Below are 14,556 nucleotides of genomic sequence, written 5' to 3'. Positions count from 1 at the left end.
GGAGAGGATGTGGAGAAATAGGAACACTTTTACGCTGTTGGTGGGATTGTAAACTAGTTCAAACATTATGGAAAACAGTATGGCGATTCCTCAAGGATCTAGAACTAGATGTATCCTAATTGTTAAAGCGCTTATCATATTTGGGAAAGGGTTACCAATTTTGAAATTCCACAACAGGATTGGATCATTGATTGCAGAATGAATTAGCTTATATAATTAGACTGGACCACCTAATCCAGGATAAACCAAGATAATTTTCATTTATCAAAGTCTTTAATTTGGTTAAACACCCACATCCTATAAGGTGAAATATGGAGTGGTTCTAATAACTAAGCAGTGACATAATTAGGAGGCCATTACTTTTTCTACCATGGGAAACAAACGAAATATACTAACTAGCTATTAAATGTGGCATCATATATTGTCAATACCTTCCCAGTTTCTCAATCAAAAGATGAATATTAGTCCATTCTTCCATGACGGAAAGAAAATTATCTTTATTCCTATGAGGATATCTCTCAGTAAAAATTCCTTAACATTTCAGAAAAACCAATCCCAATGTGGACTTCTGATGATATTCAAACATTCCATCATATTGATGACATTCTGATGGTGGCATCATGAAGAAAATTGGCATATTGTAACGTATCTCATGCAGTCTCAGCTAACAAAATTAACATATCATGAATCTGTCCAATTTTTTGAACTCAAGTGCTCTTTCTATTTCTGAAAATTACATACATTTTTTTCATTAACTTTTAATCTTTTCCTTGGGCTTAGTGGAAAAATATTACCTCACCACAGGAAAAATGTTTCCCTCATTCAATATGTCAACATTGACAGGAGTATTTTTCAAGCCAAAATCCCATAAGGTGGGATAAACCCTAGAAAACTCAACATGAAATAGAAATCTTGTATCCAATGAACAAACCTATCCCTTGATAATTTAACCAACTCTACTAGCACAGTTGTACTTATCCAGTAGTAAAATATATGGAATTGGCAAATTCTTCATTTAAACTTAAAGGAGTTCTGACTTAAGGGGATTTTCACCTACAAGATTTAGTATCCGGAAAAAAAAAAAAAAAAAAACAGGTTCACCAATGGAACATTCTTGTGGTGTGGAAAAATCCAGCAGAATGCCTCCACAACGCATCAGAATAGTTATAAAGTACCGTTAGTGTTTTGTATTGGTAATTCTGTGTAGTAGGCTTAATTCTGGCTATGGCAAATGATAAAATGTATCTTTAATCATGGGATATTGGCAATGGCCTAGCAGTACAGTCAGTTTCTAAGTCACACAATATAAGACCATTGAAAGCATTATCATACGGCATATGCCATTATGAAGTAAAGTACAAAATCAAATTACAAACTAGACCTGATGTTACACATATACATCTGAAAACTGAACTATCAATACAGAATAGCTTCTACAATATGCTTAGAATTGCACAACCATATCACTGGTAACTCAAAGAGCTAAGCCTAAAACCAGTATGGTTACAAAAGTAACATGAAATTCTTGAATACCCAGTAAAAAATTTACTGGACATATTAAGATTATATAATGACACAGAACCTTACCTTGTTCCATATATGTGGGCATGGGGCTCAAGGTGGGTTGAGCCTATTACCATATAAATCTTGACCAGCTTACAATTTATTCAACTCCCTACCACTCCCATGGTGAATCAATATAACGGTTTCAGTAGAATAAAGTGCTATTGTCCTCAATAGGTGACTAGTATAGATATGAAGGCATTGAATGACAACTTCTATCACATGATCTATATGATATGTAAACGTACTTAATGCCACCTAAACATTGAATGCTCTTCCTAGCTATTGCCAATCCCAATATATGATTTTCTAGTTATTCCCTACCAATTACACCCAAATGCAGCAGGCACCATTAGGCCCATAAGTGGCTAACTCAAGGAATTTTCTAACAGAACTTATAAAGGATGAATACAGTCATACTCTGCAATGGCTTCACTAGCTGATAAAATTCACAGATACCTCAAATTCTTAGAATGGAGAGAAAAACCTGAAGTCTATGTGATTTGATAGAACTGGCAGTGTTCACACACTGACAAATTTATGCATATTTTCTTTTTCATCCAGATCCTGGCTAAAATTATATATTAGTCAGGATACCTCATAGATACAACTTTCTTTAAAATTTCACAATGACTTCTGGTTGTCATATACAATGATAGGATAACTTACTTATTGTCTCCAGGGTTCTACAATTCTACCATACACCCCATTCACAATGAAAAAAGTTGTAATGACTCTTAGGCCTATGCAATAGATTCCCTGTCTTTTGAAGTCATCTTCTCACTTTCAGGGGGTCACACTTAGTAAGAGAGTGGTACATACTTTTTCAAATTTTTAGGTGAAATCTTATTTCTTCAGGAAAACGATGATCTGGCTCCTTACGGACGTACATGACATATCACCATCTCCACTGGTGAGATATAGTACATATGTGACCTTGACATCAAGACAAAAAGGACCTCCAATAATCACCCATGATTTTCCCAGCTGTAGAAGAGAACATCATCACTCTATTGGATATGTATTTAGTAAATAAATATAGTGGTAAAAAAAAAAAAAAAAAAAAAAAAAAAAAAAAAAAAAAAAAACCTTATTGTCATACTACTCATACTACTCCCTGAATTGACTTATGAACTAATATTACCCTGGCAGCAGCAGGCATCATTCATGACATAAATTAATATGCTCAATATAATGCAGCAGCTCTCTAGTACTAATGGTGTTACTGGGTCTGGAATGAACACATGTGTAGAAGAAATCTTACAACTCCTTGTTAGCAGGTCTCTACCATTTTTGTTATGTCTAGTTTGATTAATATTTTTAATGCCATTAAATTTAGTGTTCACCTGAAAAAAATACCAGTACCAGCATCTTGATTCAGAAGGCTGATCTTACTCATATAACAGACATAATCTCTGTGACATGCTGAATTTTCTTTTTCTGTTGGGCTGTCAGGCGTGCTTGGGTTTGTATTCCTTCACTTCTGCACAATGGAGATAATTCTAAGGAAATTTTCTGTAGAGTAATAAAGTTAATCTTCAGAATCAATCACTTGTCTAGGCTCCTTCAAAATATCTGGGACAATTTCTAGATATTTATCCCTTGTAATTTTATATTTTCTTATTATAAAAGCCCAATACATTGTATAAGTGACAGCTTTCATAATATGAAAAAATATTTCCAGTTATTACAGTAATCCAAGACTCAGCCAGCCCGACCCCAATCCCAAGCTCTAGTTTTATGTTTTGTTTTATTTTAATGCAACTAAAACAACTTACTAAGTGAACAGAACTATTTTTCCATCTATTTATAAGAATTTCTCCTCTAGATTGGCTGAGCTAAAATGAAATATAGAAACTTGTACACTTCTTCAGGGGAGATTGCCAATGAAAACTTCAAAGCTCTTATCCTTCCTTAAAGCTACTCTTCTCAGAAAATATATTGTCTATTGTTACCAAACATTGCATGGTTTCTCAAAAATCTGCATAATACATGCACCTGATGAGAAGCTTCAGAGTATTAGGATCAGGAGGGACTACAGTGAGACAAGTAACCCCATGATATAGTTTTGTTCTGTGTCCTCACCCCAAACTCTTGTTGAATTATAATTCCTAATGTTGGAGGTGGGGTCTGGTGGGAGGTGACTGGATCATGGCAGTGGTTTCCAATGACTTGCTGCCATCCCTCTAGTGCTGTCTTGTGATACAGTTCTCATGAGATCTGATTGTTTAAAAGTATGTAGCACCTCCCCCTTCACTCTCTTTCTCTCTCCTGTTGGCCTTGTAAAGATGTGCCTGCTTCCCCATCAACTTCTTCCATGACTGTAAGTTTCCTAAGGCCTCCCCAGAAGCAGAAGCTGTACAGCCCACAGAACTGTGAGCCAATTAATACTTTTTTCTTTCTAAATTACTCAGTCTTGGGTATATCTTTATAGCAGTGCAGGAATGGACAAATACTCCCTGTTATCCTGATCATCCTCACTACTTGTTTAAAGGAGTCTGGTAATAAACAACCTTAGTAGTGCTCTAAAGTACCCAGCTGAAACTATAGTAGATATGCATCACACCAGGGGACTTCTAAGAAAATCAATGGTCCTCATTTGGGGAAGAGCACAATTTCATTGCAAAGCTTAGGGTCCTGTAAATTTACCAGTGTCTTTCCTCAAATGCTCACCAGAAAAAAAAAAAAAAAAAAAAAAAAAAAAAAAAAAAAAAAAAAAGATAGTCAAGCAAAGCTATGGTATTTAAACCTACTAGGGAGAGGGACAGCACCCCCTTCACAGAATCTTGGTAGTATATAAAAACAGGGAAATAAGGAAAGACTTTTCTGAACGGGCCAGAGTGATTTTGAAGTGGACTTCGTAAAGAAAGGCACTGGTTTTAATTTGACAGAGTTTATCATATAATAACATTGAATAGCTTGGCACAGTAAGGTGAGGGTCCTGAAAGAATCATTGAGCAGAATGTTAGCTCTGAGAAGTAAGCTCTGTATTAGTCTTGTCTTTATGAGCAAGAATTTCCTGGAATGAGAAGCTAAATTATTTAAGTTTAGTTTCAGTATTGTTTAACAAAAGGAGGAAAATGTTTGCCTAGACTCAGAGACAGAATTTATGTCGCTTTCAGGTTTTACCAAAATCTCTACCTCCTTCTCAATCTCTCTAGACTATGTGTGGGAGCAAATAACTGGGAGATCTTTTCTAGAACCTCAACCTTAATATCTACAAGTCTGTGTATTTGCGTGGGTCCTGATAGTCATGTTATTATCAGTTTATGTAAACAAAACTGCTTTGATTCTGCAGTATACTCCATCTGTTACATTTACCCTCTCCCCTTTCCCAACATTAATTGTTGATTGCTCCATTACTACAATTCTACTCCATCTATTTTTTCTCTAGTCAGTCTTTTACCAAACACTCTATCAATATTATTTTCACAAAGCTGGGCACAGTGGCTCACACCTGCAGTCCCAGCATTTTGGAAGACCTGGGGCGGTGGATTGCTTCAGCCCAGGAGTTCAAGACCAGCCTGGGGAACATGAGAAGCCTAGTCTCTACTACAAATACAAAAATTAGCCAGGTGTGGCGGCATATGCCTATAGTCCCAGCTCTTCAGGAGGTTGAGATGGGAGGACTGCTTGAGCCCAGGGCAGTCAAGGCTGCAGTGAACTGTGATTTGGCCACCCTACTCTAACCTGGGTGACAGACAGACACTGTCTCAAAAAACAACATATATATATATATATATATATTTCTTCACCAGTCACCTCCAAATTGCTAATAGAAAATAATTCTCTGTCCTCATCTTTATTTTATCAATGGCATTTGTGACAACTAATTACATTTTCTTAAAAAAAAACTTTCGAGAAATTAGTTTCAAGATATTCCCTTTTCTGTGATGCATTCTTAGCAAAATTATAAAATGAGAGAAAATAAATAGAAATAGAAAATTGGTTATTTAGCAAAATAGTATCCTCTTTTCATGTGAAAGCACCAAAAATATAGAACAGCAATAGAGGAAACAGAGAACCAATATGTTATCTCAGCAGATCGTCTGTCAGTTACATTTTTCAACTAGTGTTTAGTGTGGAGCATCAGCAGCTTTTTAACTATCCTGGAATAACTACCCAAAATGAGCAAAACCAAAGATAAAACAAAAACAACAAAAATGTTACAGTGTAAAGCTGAATGTTTAACATATTCCAATGGACAGTTAAGAAAAATTACATTTTATTTATCTTACATCTTGGTTTCTGGAGATTACTTGTGAAGCATAAATGCTAGGTACTGTGCCTATGCTACAACATCCATTGTCCTATCAATCAGTTGATCATAAACTGGTGATGCTGCTTCTTTGTAGCGGAGAAAAAAATTGCTAATTTGGCTATTACTCTACTGCAAAGCAGCTGTGATCACAACCTCCTGAGCACTGAAAATACTTCCTCCCAGACTCCTGAAACTTTCATATGAAAAACTTCAAAAAAGCTAAATATGCATATTTCATAACTTACTGAGATATATTTTGCATCATGCTGTTATATTCTGCAACTCAGCAAGAATAAATATCATATCCTGGGACTTTTCCACTCATAAACTATGTTAAAACAGTCAAGTACAAGATATACCTTTTTATAATCAATATAGTTCATTTGAGCTTAAGTGGCAACCCAGGGGAGAAAAGAAGAAAGAAAAAACATAGTTAATCAAAGTCCTCCATAAATGTCATCGTCCCATCCTCTGTAAAGTTTTTACATTTTATTTTAATTTGCATAGAATATTCATACTCTCAATGAAGTTACAAAAAAAATTCTACTTTTATTTTTAATCTAGAATATTATTTTTTTTTCATTTGAAATATAGCTTTAAGGATATTAAGAACATTGATGTGGTATTGTAATTTGGCAAACTTAATTTTGGAAGTCACTATTACCTATTAAAATTATGTGGATTAACAAAACTAAACATTATTATAGTGAATAATAATCAAAAATATTTATCTGAATTTTAAATTGATATATTAGTGAAAATGGTATTGTCTACACTCTGTTAAATAATTGAACCATATGTTCTTTTCAAATACTTCTTTTGCTTTTAAAATAATGTTTTCTAAGTAAAACAAATTATTCATAGTTTAAAGTTATCTTTATATTTTATTACCAATACATTTGTAAAAAATGATAAAGCTATATTTATATGTGCTAAATATTTGCACCAAAGTGGATGTGGAGATGGCACCAAATTAGTCACAGTCTGGGCTCAGAGTACTCCACATAGACAGCACTGCTGGTTTTGGCTGTTTCCAGCCAAGAATGGGGGCATTTGATAAATTCAAGTATGTGCATTTATTATCTGGCATCATGAGGAAAACAGGTTTGGTCTTGGAGTGTACCGCTTAGATGTCACTGCTTAATTAGTCTGGTCCCAGGTACTGGTGGGGGGCATAAAATATTGGGGAGGGTTCTTCAAACTATAGAATTCCTGAGGCACAGGGCCTAAGGAAAAGGTCTTGCTTTCCTGGTCTAAGCACGATTCTGATCCCAAGACTCAGTTAGTTTTCAAGCAGCGTGGGTGCTGCCCCCAGTGCCACCAGGCTTTCTGTGGAGCTTGCTGTAGTGATGGGTGTTGTGACTCCATAACACTGCTTAGGTGTAACAAGAAATAACATACAGAGACCAACATAAACCCAAATTACTCAGGAACCTCCACCAGACCCGGACTAGGTCATGAAAGAAACCTGTTCACTCATTGAGGCAAAGGTACACTTTATTTAAAAACACATCACAGTGAAAAAAAATTGCTGGATTCTCCAAGACCGTTATCTCAGCCAACAGAGCACTCTGACTCAATGTGCTCTTAACGAGATTTATAAGACCCTTCACTTTGTCTGTTAGGAGAAAAATTTCCACCAGTCTTTTGCATTTCTTATGATGGTACTGACAACTCTTTGTTCTAACGTATCCTCTCAAGGATACCTAAATAGTGAACAGGTGTGTGAGATGAGGATTGTATTTACATTTCTATATAATTGCTTCATTATTATTTTTATATTTTGCAATAAAATTAAGCCCAAATTATCTAATTTCTTGTAGAGAAAAGCATGATGTATCAAGAAGCCTTTTATAGTTTTTCTCCTTTATCCCTGCCAAGTGGGTAAACAAAATTTTCTCTTAGCATAACACTCAGAGAATGTGCTTCTCTCCTCTCATCCTTGCACCTTCCATTTGAGAGCTTTCTGTCATTAAAACTCATGTTCCTACAAAACCCAAGTATAGCAGGCCTCCCACAACCTCTCAAATTTTTCATAGAAATAGATTTTCCTTTGGTGGTTATTGTCAATGACTATAGATAATAGCCAAAAATAATTAATAATACAAAATATAAGTACTCTTAACAATATTTATGATTATAGGCATTGTATGAAACAATTCAATTAATTGCCACATTTAACACAGCAACACAGCTACTATTAGTAGAGGCGTTTCTAACTTACAGGTTATGTAAATTAGGACTAAACAGGATGAAGTTATCTACTTTAGTCATTATTTTGCCCTGTTTTTTTGTTTGTTTTTATTATAGCGTTTAAAATTTTTTAAAAGTTATTCATCAATATGCTCTACTTCCTCATTCCATATCTGAAAATATGGATTGTCTTTTTTGTGAGAAGCTTGAAATAACATATTGTTGGCAGTAATTTTTGCTCTAGTGTTATGGATTCAGCCTTGCAAGAGCTAAACAAAAGGAAGGTTTCTTGACTCAAGGAGCTAACACTCTAATTTGAGTAGTAACTGTAGTGTGAAAAAATTACATCAATGTTGATGCAAGTTAGTAAACCATTCAACAAATTTTACCCTCATTGTATTTATTTATAGGATCTGCAGCAACAAAGTGGAAAGTGGATGCTAGGTTCCATATGTTATGTTATTTAACCTTTCTCGTGATCCTATAATTTTGGTGTCTGAATAGCCTGGATGTTAGAATAAACAAACAATTTTCTGTCTGAGAAATTATAGCCAAAATATTCAATTTTAATTTTATGCTCTTCATTCATAAAATGGAAATATGTCTTTCTTTCATCTACTTAGATGTATTTGATTGGTAGGGTAAATGTGTTCAGTTTGCCTCATCTATCATTTGAAGCTATTTTTATGATTATGTTGAAGATATTATCAAACGGTAGGCTTCAAAGTTGTTTATACTTCATAAAAATGCAAATCAAAACCACAATGAGATACCATCTCACACCAGTTAGAATGGCAATCATTAAAAAGTCAGGAAACAACAGGTGCTGGAGAGGATGTGGAGAAATAGGAACACTTTTACACTGTTGGTGGGAGTGTAAACTAGTTCAACCATTATGGAAAACAGTATGGCGATTCCTCAAGGATCTAGAACTAGATGTACCATATGACCCAGCCATCCCATTACTGGGTATATACCCAAAGGATTATAAATTATGCTGCTATAAGGACACATGCACACGTATGTTTATTGCAGCACTATTCACAATAGCAAAGACTTGGAATCAACCCAAATGTCCATCAGTGACAGATTGGATTAAGAAAATGTGGCACATATACACCATGGAATACTATGCAGCCATCAAAAAGGATGAGTTTGTGTCCTTTGTAGGGACATGGATGCAGCTGGAAACCATCATTCTTAGCAAACTATCACAAGAACAGAAAACCAAACACCGCATGTTCTCACTCGTAGGTGGGAACTGAACAATGAGATCACTTGGACTCGGGAAGGGGAACATCACACACCGGGGCCTATCATGGGGAGGGGGGAGGGGGGAGGGATTGCATTGGGAGTTATACCTGATGTAAATGACGAGTTGATGGGTGCAGCACACCAACATGGCACAAGTATACATATGTAGCAAACCTGCACGTTGTGCACATGTACCCTACAACTTGAAGTTTAATAATAATAAATAAATTTTAAAAAAAAAATTTATTTACTCTTAGAAAAAAAAAAAAAAACCTTTAATAATTAAGACAATGAGAAATTAATGATATATAACAACACTCAGCAAACATATAGATCAGTGCATCAGAAATATATGGTACAGGTATATACTCATACTCGCATTGTCAATGGAATTTTGACAAAAGGACCAAGGTAATTTAATGGGAGTGGATGACAATGTGTTCAACCAAAGTGCTGTATATTAGATACTCATATTTTAAAATAATGAACTTCAAATCTTACCTCATACCATTTATAAACTTCAGTGTAGATCCTATACTAAAATGGAAGAGCTAAAAATACAAACCTTTCAGTAACTCATTAAAAAGGAAAATCTCTGTGGTGTTATTAATGGCACCCTGGGTTCTTGTAATTTCCCGGGATAGAAATTAAGAGACACCACCAAATACAGCAGGAAAGTTTATTCAGCTTATGCACTAGGGAGCCAGCAACAAGCAAGGAAGAGGAAGTAACTTTTCCCCAAGAGTAGAGTGGGTTAATTTTGTACGGTCTTTATGTAGGGAAGGGTTACATCAGAGCATGTATAGGAAGACTTTTTCTAGTGCTTGCATGATGGGTTACGATGTTTCTTTATACATCATATGTAGCATTAGTATTTCAAATATCTACCTCTGGTCATGATTTTTAGCATTAAAATGAGGAAGGGGTTACTATAGGTTAGAGTTTAAGTCTATGTAAGGTTTTCAGGAAGTCCTTAGCCCCCTGAAATAGGAGCTTGCGGTTAATAGCTTTTTGGGTCTTCTTCTAGTGATTGGCTGAGAGTCGTATAAGCGCAAGCTTGAGTAAAGAGCTTTTGTCCTTTTCCTCTAGACCATCTTAAAATAGGAAGCCAATTGACTTGCTGTCTCATTCTCCCCTGTGAGACTACATACTCCTTATTTTTAATGGGTCCTGGGTAAAGATTTCTTCTTCTGAAGCTACTTCTTATTAAGCAAGGGAGTAGTTCCTACATCTGTTTCCAGGAGTAGACGCCTCTTCCAGCTTGGTGAGGGACCAATATTGCTCTGGGCTGGTAGTCTCTGGAACAGGCTCAAAAACTTATGTCACTGTTAACTTGACATGATATTGGTCTAGTCTTGAAGACACATATTTTACCAGTGGATTAAACAAACACAGCCAAAAATTTAAGACGAGGATAGCCGATGAGAGCCCTATGAAAGAAGGAACCAAGTTGTATAGGATAAGGTTGATTTTATAGCATCCCATATAGAGTGAGCTGTTAAATTCTTTTTAACAAAGGAATGTAGACACGTTTCCTGATTATAGAATGCTTGGATATTAACTTCTACTTGCCCTGTGGTATTCACCTAAGTACAGCAGGAAGTGTTGGTGACTGTGCATATGCCTCTTAGTTCTGCCAGTACGTCGTCTAGAACAAAACAGTTATCCAAAAACACGTAGGGAGGAGAATTTAGAGAAGTCTTTAGATCTCCTAGAACCTGTACAGTCTGGTTCACTATATGACCAATCTGTTGTGTCAGACTGTGTAAGGTGACCTTATGGTAGGTGAAACTTCTCCAGGGGCCCGGTGAGTAAATAGGCCTCTTCCTGCTATGACTGTGCTAAGCCCTTGCCTTGCTAGAATCAGGGCCTGACGTTGAGCAGTGGAGTTATGGATGTTTATTCCATTTAACTCTATCATTCTCAAGGCTGACTCGCTTATTAATTATACATTGTCTATGCAAGAATAAGCCTGTTCCAGCAGAATGAAAGTATAAGGAGAGTGGGCAGTGGGCCACAGGAGGCAGTTATGAGCATTGCCACAAAGAAAAACAATTCTTGGAGTAGCACAGATGTAAATGCCCTCCTGAGTGTAATTCAGAATTATGAGGTTCAGGCTATGAATTGTGCAGTTGGGGGATAGCAAGCAATGGTCCTGATAATTGTTTGCATATTTCTCCATGGTTTTCTGTCCTAAGTGGTCATGGATGAATTTTGAGGTGTCCTGGACCATGGTAGATCTTCCCCCATAGCTGAGCTTGTAGTTTGCTGTGAACCCTTTGGGCAGTGTGAAGCTGTATTTCCAAAGTGGTGGGATGTTACCCTGCTAGTATTCACACAACCTTAAATAATTAGAGGTTTTGTTAGCAAGCTTGGGCACATATATCCCTAGTAATTCTACAGGGCACAGTGAGTTAGGTTATATGTACAGGTCTTTAAGTTAGAGGTGTGGTGCCAAGTAAAGTTGTAACAAGAAAGAAAATTTCAAGGAGTCCACCTTGCTCAGGTGAAGTTTAATTCCTCATTTCCTACAGCAACAGAATAGTTTTTGCCTGGGGTAAGATTAAAGAAAGAAACTCGATCAGTAGGAGGCAGTCTGAAAGTTAAAGAATTGGGTTTAGATCGCTGGCCTCTATTTAAATATTGTATGGTCAGGTTAAGGGTAGATGGGATTAAAGTAACCATGTAAAGAACCCCTGAAGAGAGTTGATGGTGCTGGTGGCAGATCCAGCAGTTAGAAATGAATTCTCCTTTACTGAGATGTTGGAGAAGTTGATCAGGATTTTGCAACCCCAAAGGCCCTGTGCCTAGACTAAAATGAAGAGGACACAGTAGTATATATGAAGAAGAGTATACAATAGGAGCATAATTGGTATTCAAGGGAGGACACAAGTTTGCTTAATAACTATGCACCAGCAGGGTGACTTGATTTTAGCCAATAGTGAGCAGGGTAATACAATCAATAGATTAGTAAGAACATACTAATAGTTTTTGTTTTTGAAATAGCATATCACTCTGTTGCCCAGGCTGGAGTGCAGTGGTGTGATCTCGGCTCACTGCAATCTCTGCCTCCCAGGTTCAAGGGATTCTTGTGCCTCAGCCTCCTAAGTAGCTGGGACTACAGGCTGGCACCACCAGGCCTGGATTTTTTTTTTTTTTTTTTTTTTTTTTTTGGGTACAGATGGAGTTTCAGCATGTTTGCCAGGCTGGTCTTGAACTCCTGACCTCAAGTGATCCATCTACATTTGCTTCCAAAAGTGCCGGGATCACAGATGTGAGATACCATGCCCAACCTAGAAAATGGTAATAATTAGCAGCAAATGAAAGAGTGAGTACACATGTCTCCATCAATTAGCTTTATTGCTATCTCCTGGAGGTAGTCTCTTGCATACATGCTTGAGGTCTTCCACAGGTGTAAGCTGTTCCTCTGAGCAGGCCTATAAATTGGGAGATGCAAACGTTTTTATTCTAGAGAGATAGACTCAACTGTGAAGTTCTTCCAACTTTATGGATTTTAAAGTGGCCAGGACAACTTGATAAGGATCCTTCCATTTTTCAGTTAACTGATCTTCTGGACTTCCTTTTTACCATGTCTTGAGTAGGACCTGTGTACCTGGACTAACAGGGAAATGATCTGAAACTCCCTTACCTGGCTGAGGCAATATTTTATTATTATATTGGATAATTGCCTGCTGAACTTGTCCCAAATTAATGATGTATTTTAGAGCTTGATTTAAATTTTCATCTAATAGAGAGCTTGTTTTGAGAATAAGCTGCCCACAGGTTATTTCAAAGGGGTGAGCTTTAAGTTCCCCTTGAGGCAGCTCTTATGCTTAGTAAAGCAATAGGGAAAAGCTTAATCCATGATTCTTGGGCTTCTTTGCATAATTTAACCAAGGTTCTTTTAAGTGTTTGATTCATTGTCAACCTTCCCCAGAGGACTGAGGAAGCCAAGCCGAATGAAATTTGTATATAAATGCCAAGAATGATAGATAGTACGTTGGTGATCTGGGTGATAAAAGATATTCCAGACTGGATGAGGAGTGTAAACTTTAAGGGGATGAACTAGTGTGAGTTTGGAGACCTCTCTGACCAAGCGGCTGGTGGCCTTCCACTGCCCTGTGAATGTGGGGTGATCTCTGGGCTACTGAATTAAATTGCTTTGAAAAGTAAACCTCTGGCCTTTGGATAGGCCCTAACTTCTGAATTAGGATTCCCAGGGCTTGCTCAGACCTCTCTTGTACAATGAAGAAGAAAAGCTTCCACAAATCTAGGAGTCCCAAGACAGGGGCCTGCCATAACACAGATTTTAGGTTTTCATATGCTTGCTGTGAGGCCTTGTCCTAGCGTAATCTTTCTCTTGCTACATCCTTGAATGACTTATAAAGGGGTTTGACTATGAAGACAAAGTTTATAATCTAAATCTGGCAGAACCTGTCCATTCCCAGAAATCCCCTTAGTTCTCTTCTAGTACCATGTGGTAGTGAAGGAATGACCTGTTTTAGGTCTGAGACAAGCATCCTGGCTCCCTGGGTAAGAATTAATCTTAAGTATTAATCCTGTGTCTGGGAAATATGGGCCTTTGAGGAGATGGCATTATGACCCCATTCAGCCAAGAAGTTTAAAGTTTTAATAGTATTTTCTTGAGAACTATGAAAGTCCTCATTAGCAATAAGCACACTGTGCATGTATTGCACAGGTAATTTTCACTGGTAAGTTTAAGCTCTCTGAGGTCTTTTGCCAAGCCTCACCCAAAGAGTGGGGGCTATCCAGAAACCCATAGGGTAGCACTATCTGGGTATACTGTGAAGATCCCTGGTTCTCCGGATGCTTCCATTCAAAGACAAAAATGTAGCTGGAGTTAGGAAGCAGTGGTATACAAAAGAAAGCATCTTTTAGATCCAGCACAGTGTAGAAATGAGTGTACCAAAGGATTTGGAAGAGGATAGTGTATGGATTAGGGACCATAGGAAAAATGAGAAAAAACTGAGTCATTCACTGCCCTAAGTCATTCTTGAACTAAGTGCTACTCTTCATTTGTGTTTTTTCACAGGCAAGATAGGAGTTTTACAAGAAGGCTGGCCAGTCTGAGTCAGCCTGTACAACAGAAAATTTTCCAGGAGGGGGCTATATCTCCTGTAGGGCTTCTGGCCTCAAAGGGTATTGGTGCTTGTATGGGTAGGGAAGGCCTGGCTAATAGTTTATGTTAATAGGCTCTCCATTGATGGCTTGTCCCAGAGTACTGTTATTACCATATGAACTTTGCCACTCAAGCCACTATGTCT

Source organism: Chlorocebus sabaeus, chromosome 3, assembly GCF_047675955.1.
Source record: "Chlorocebus sabaeus isolate Y175 chromosome 3, mChlSab1.0.hap1, whole genome shotgun sequence".
NCBI classification, from domain to species: Eukaryota; Metazoa; Chordata; class Mammalia; order Primates; family Cercopithecidae; genus Chlorocebus; species Chlorocebus sabaeus.
This window is presented reverse-complemented; position numbering follows the sequence as displayed.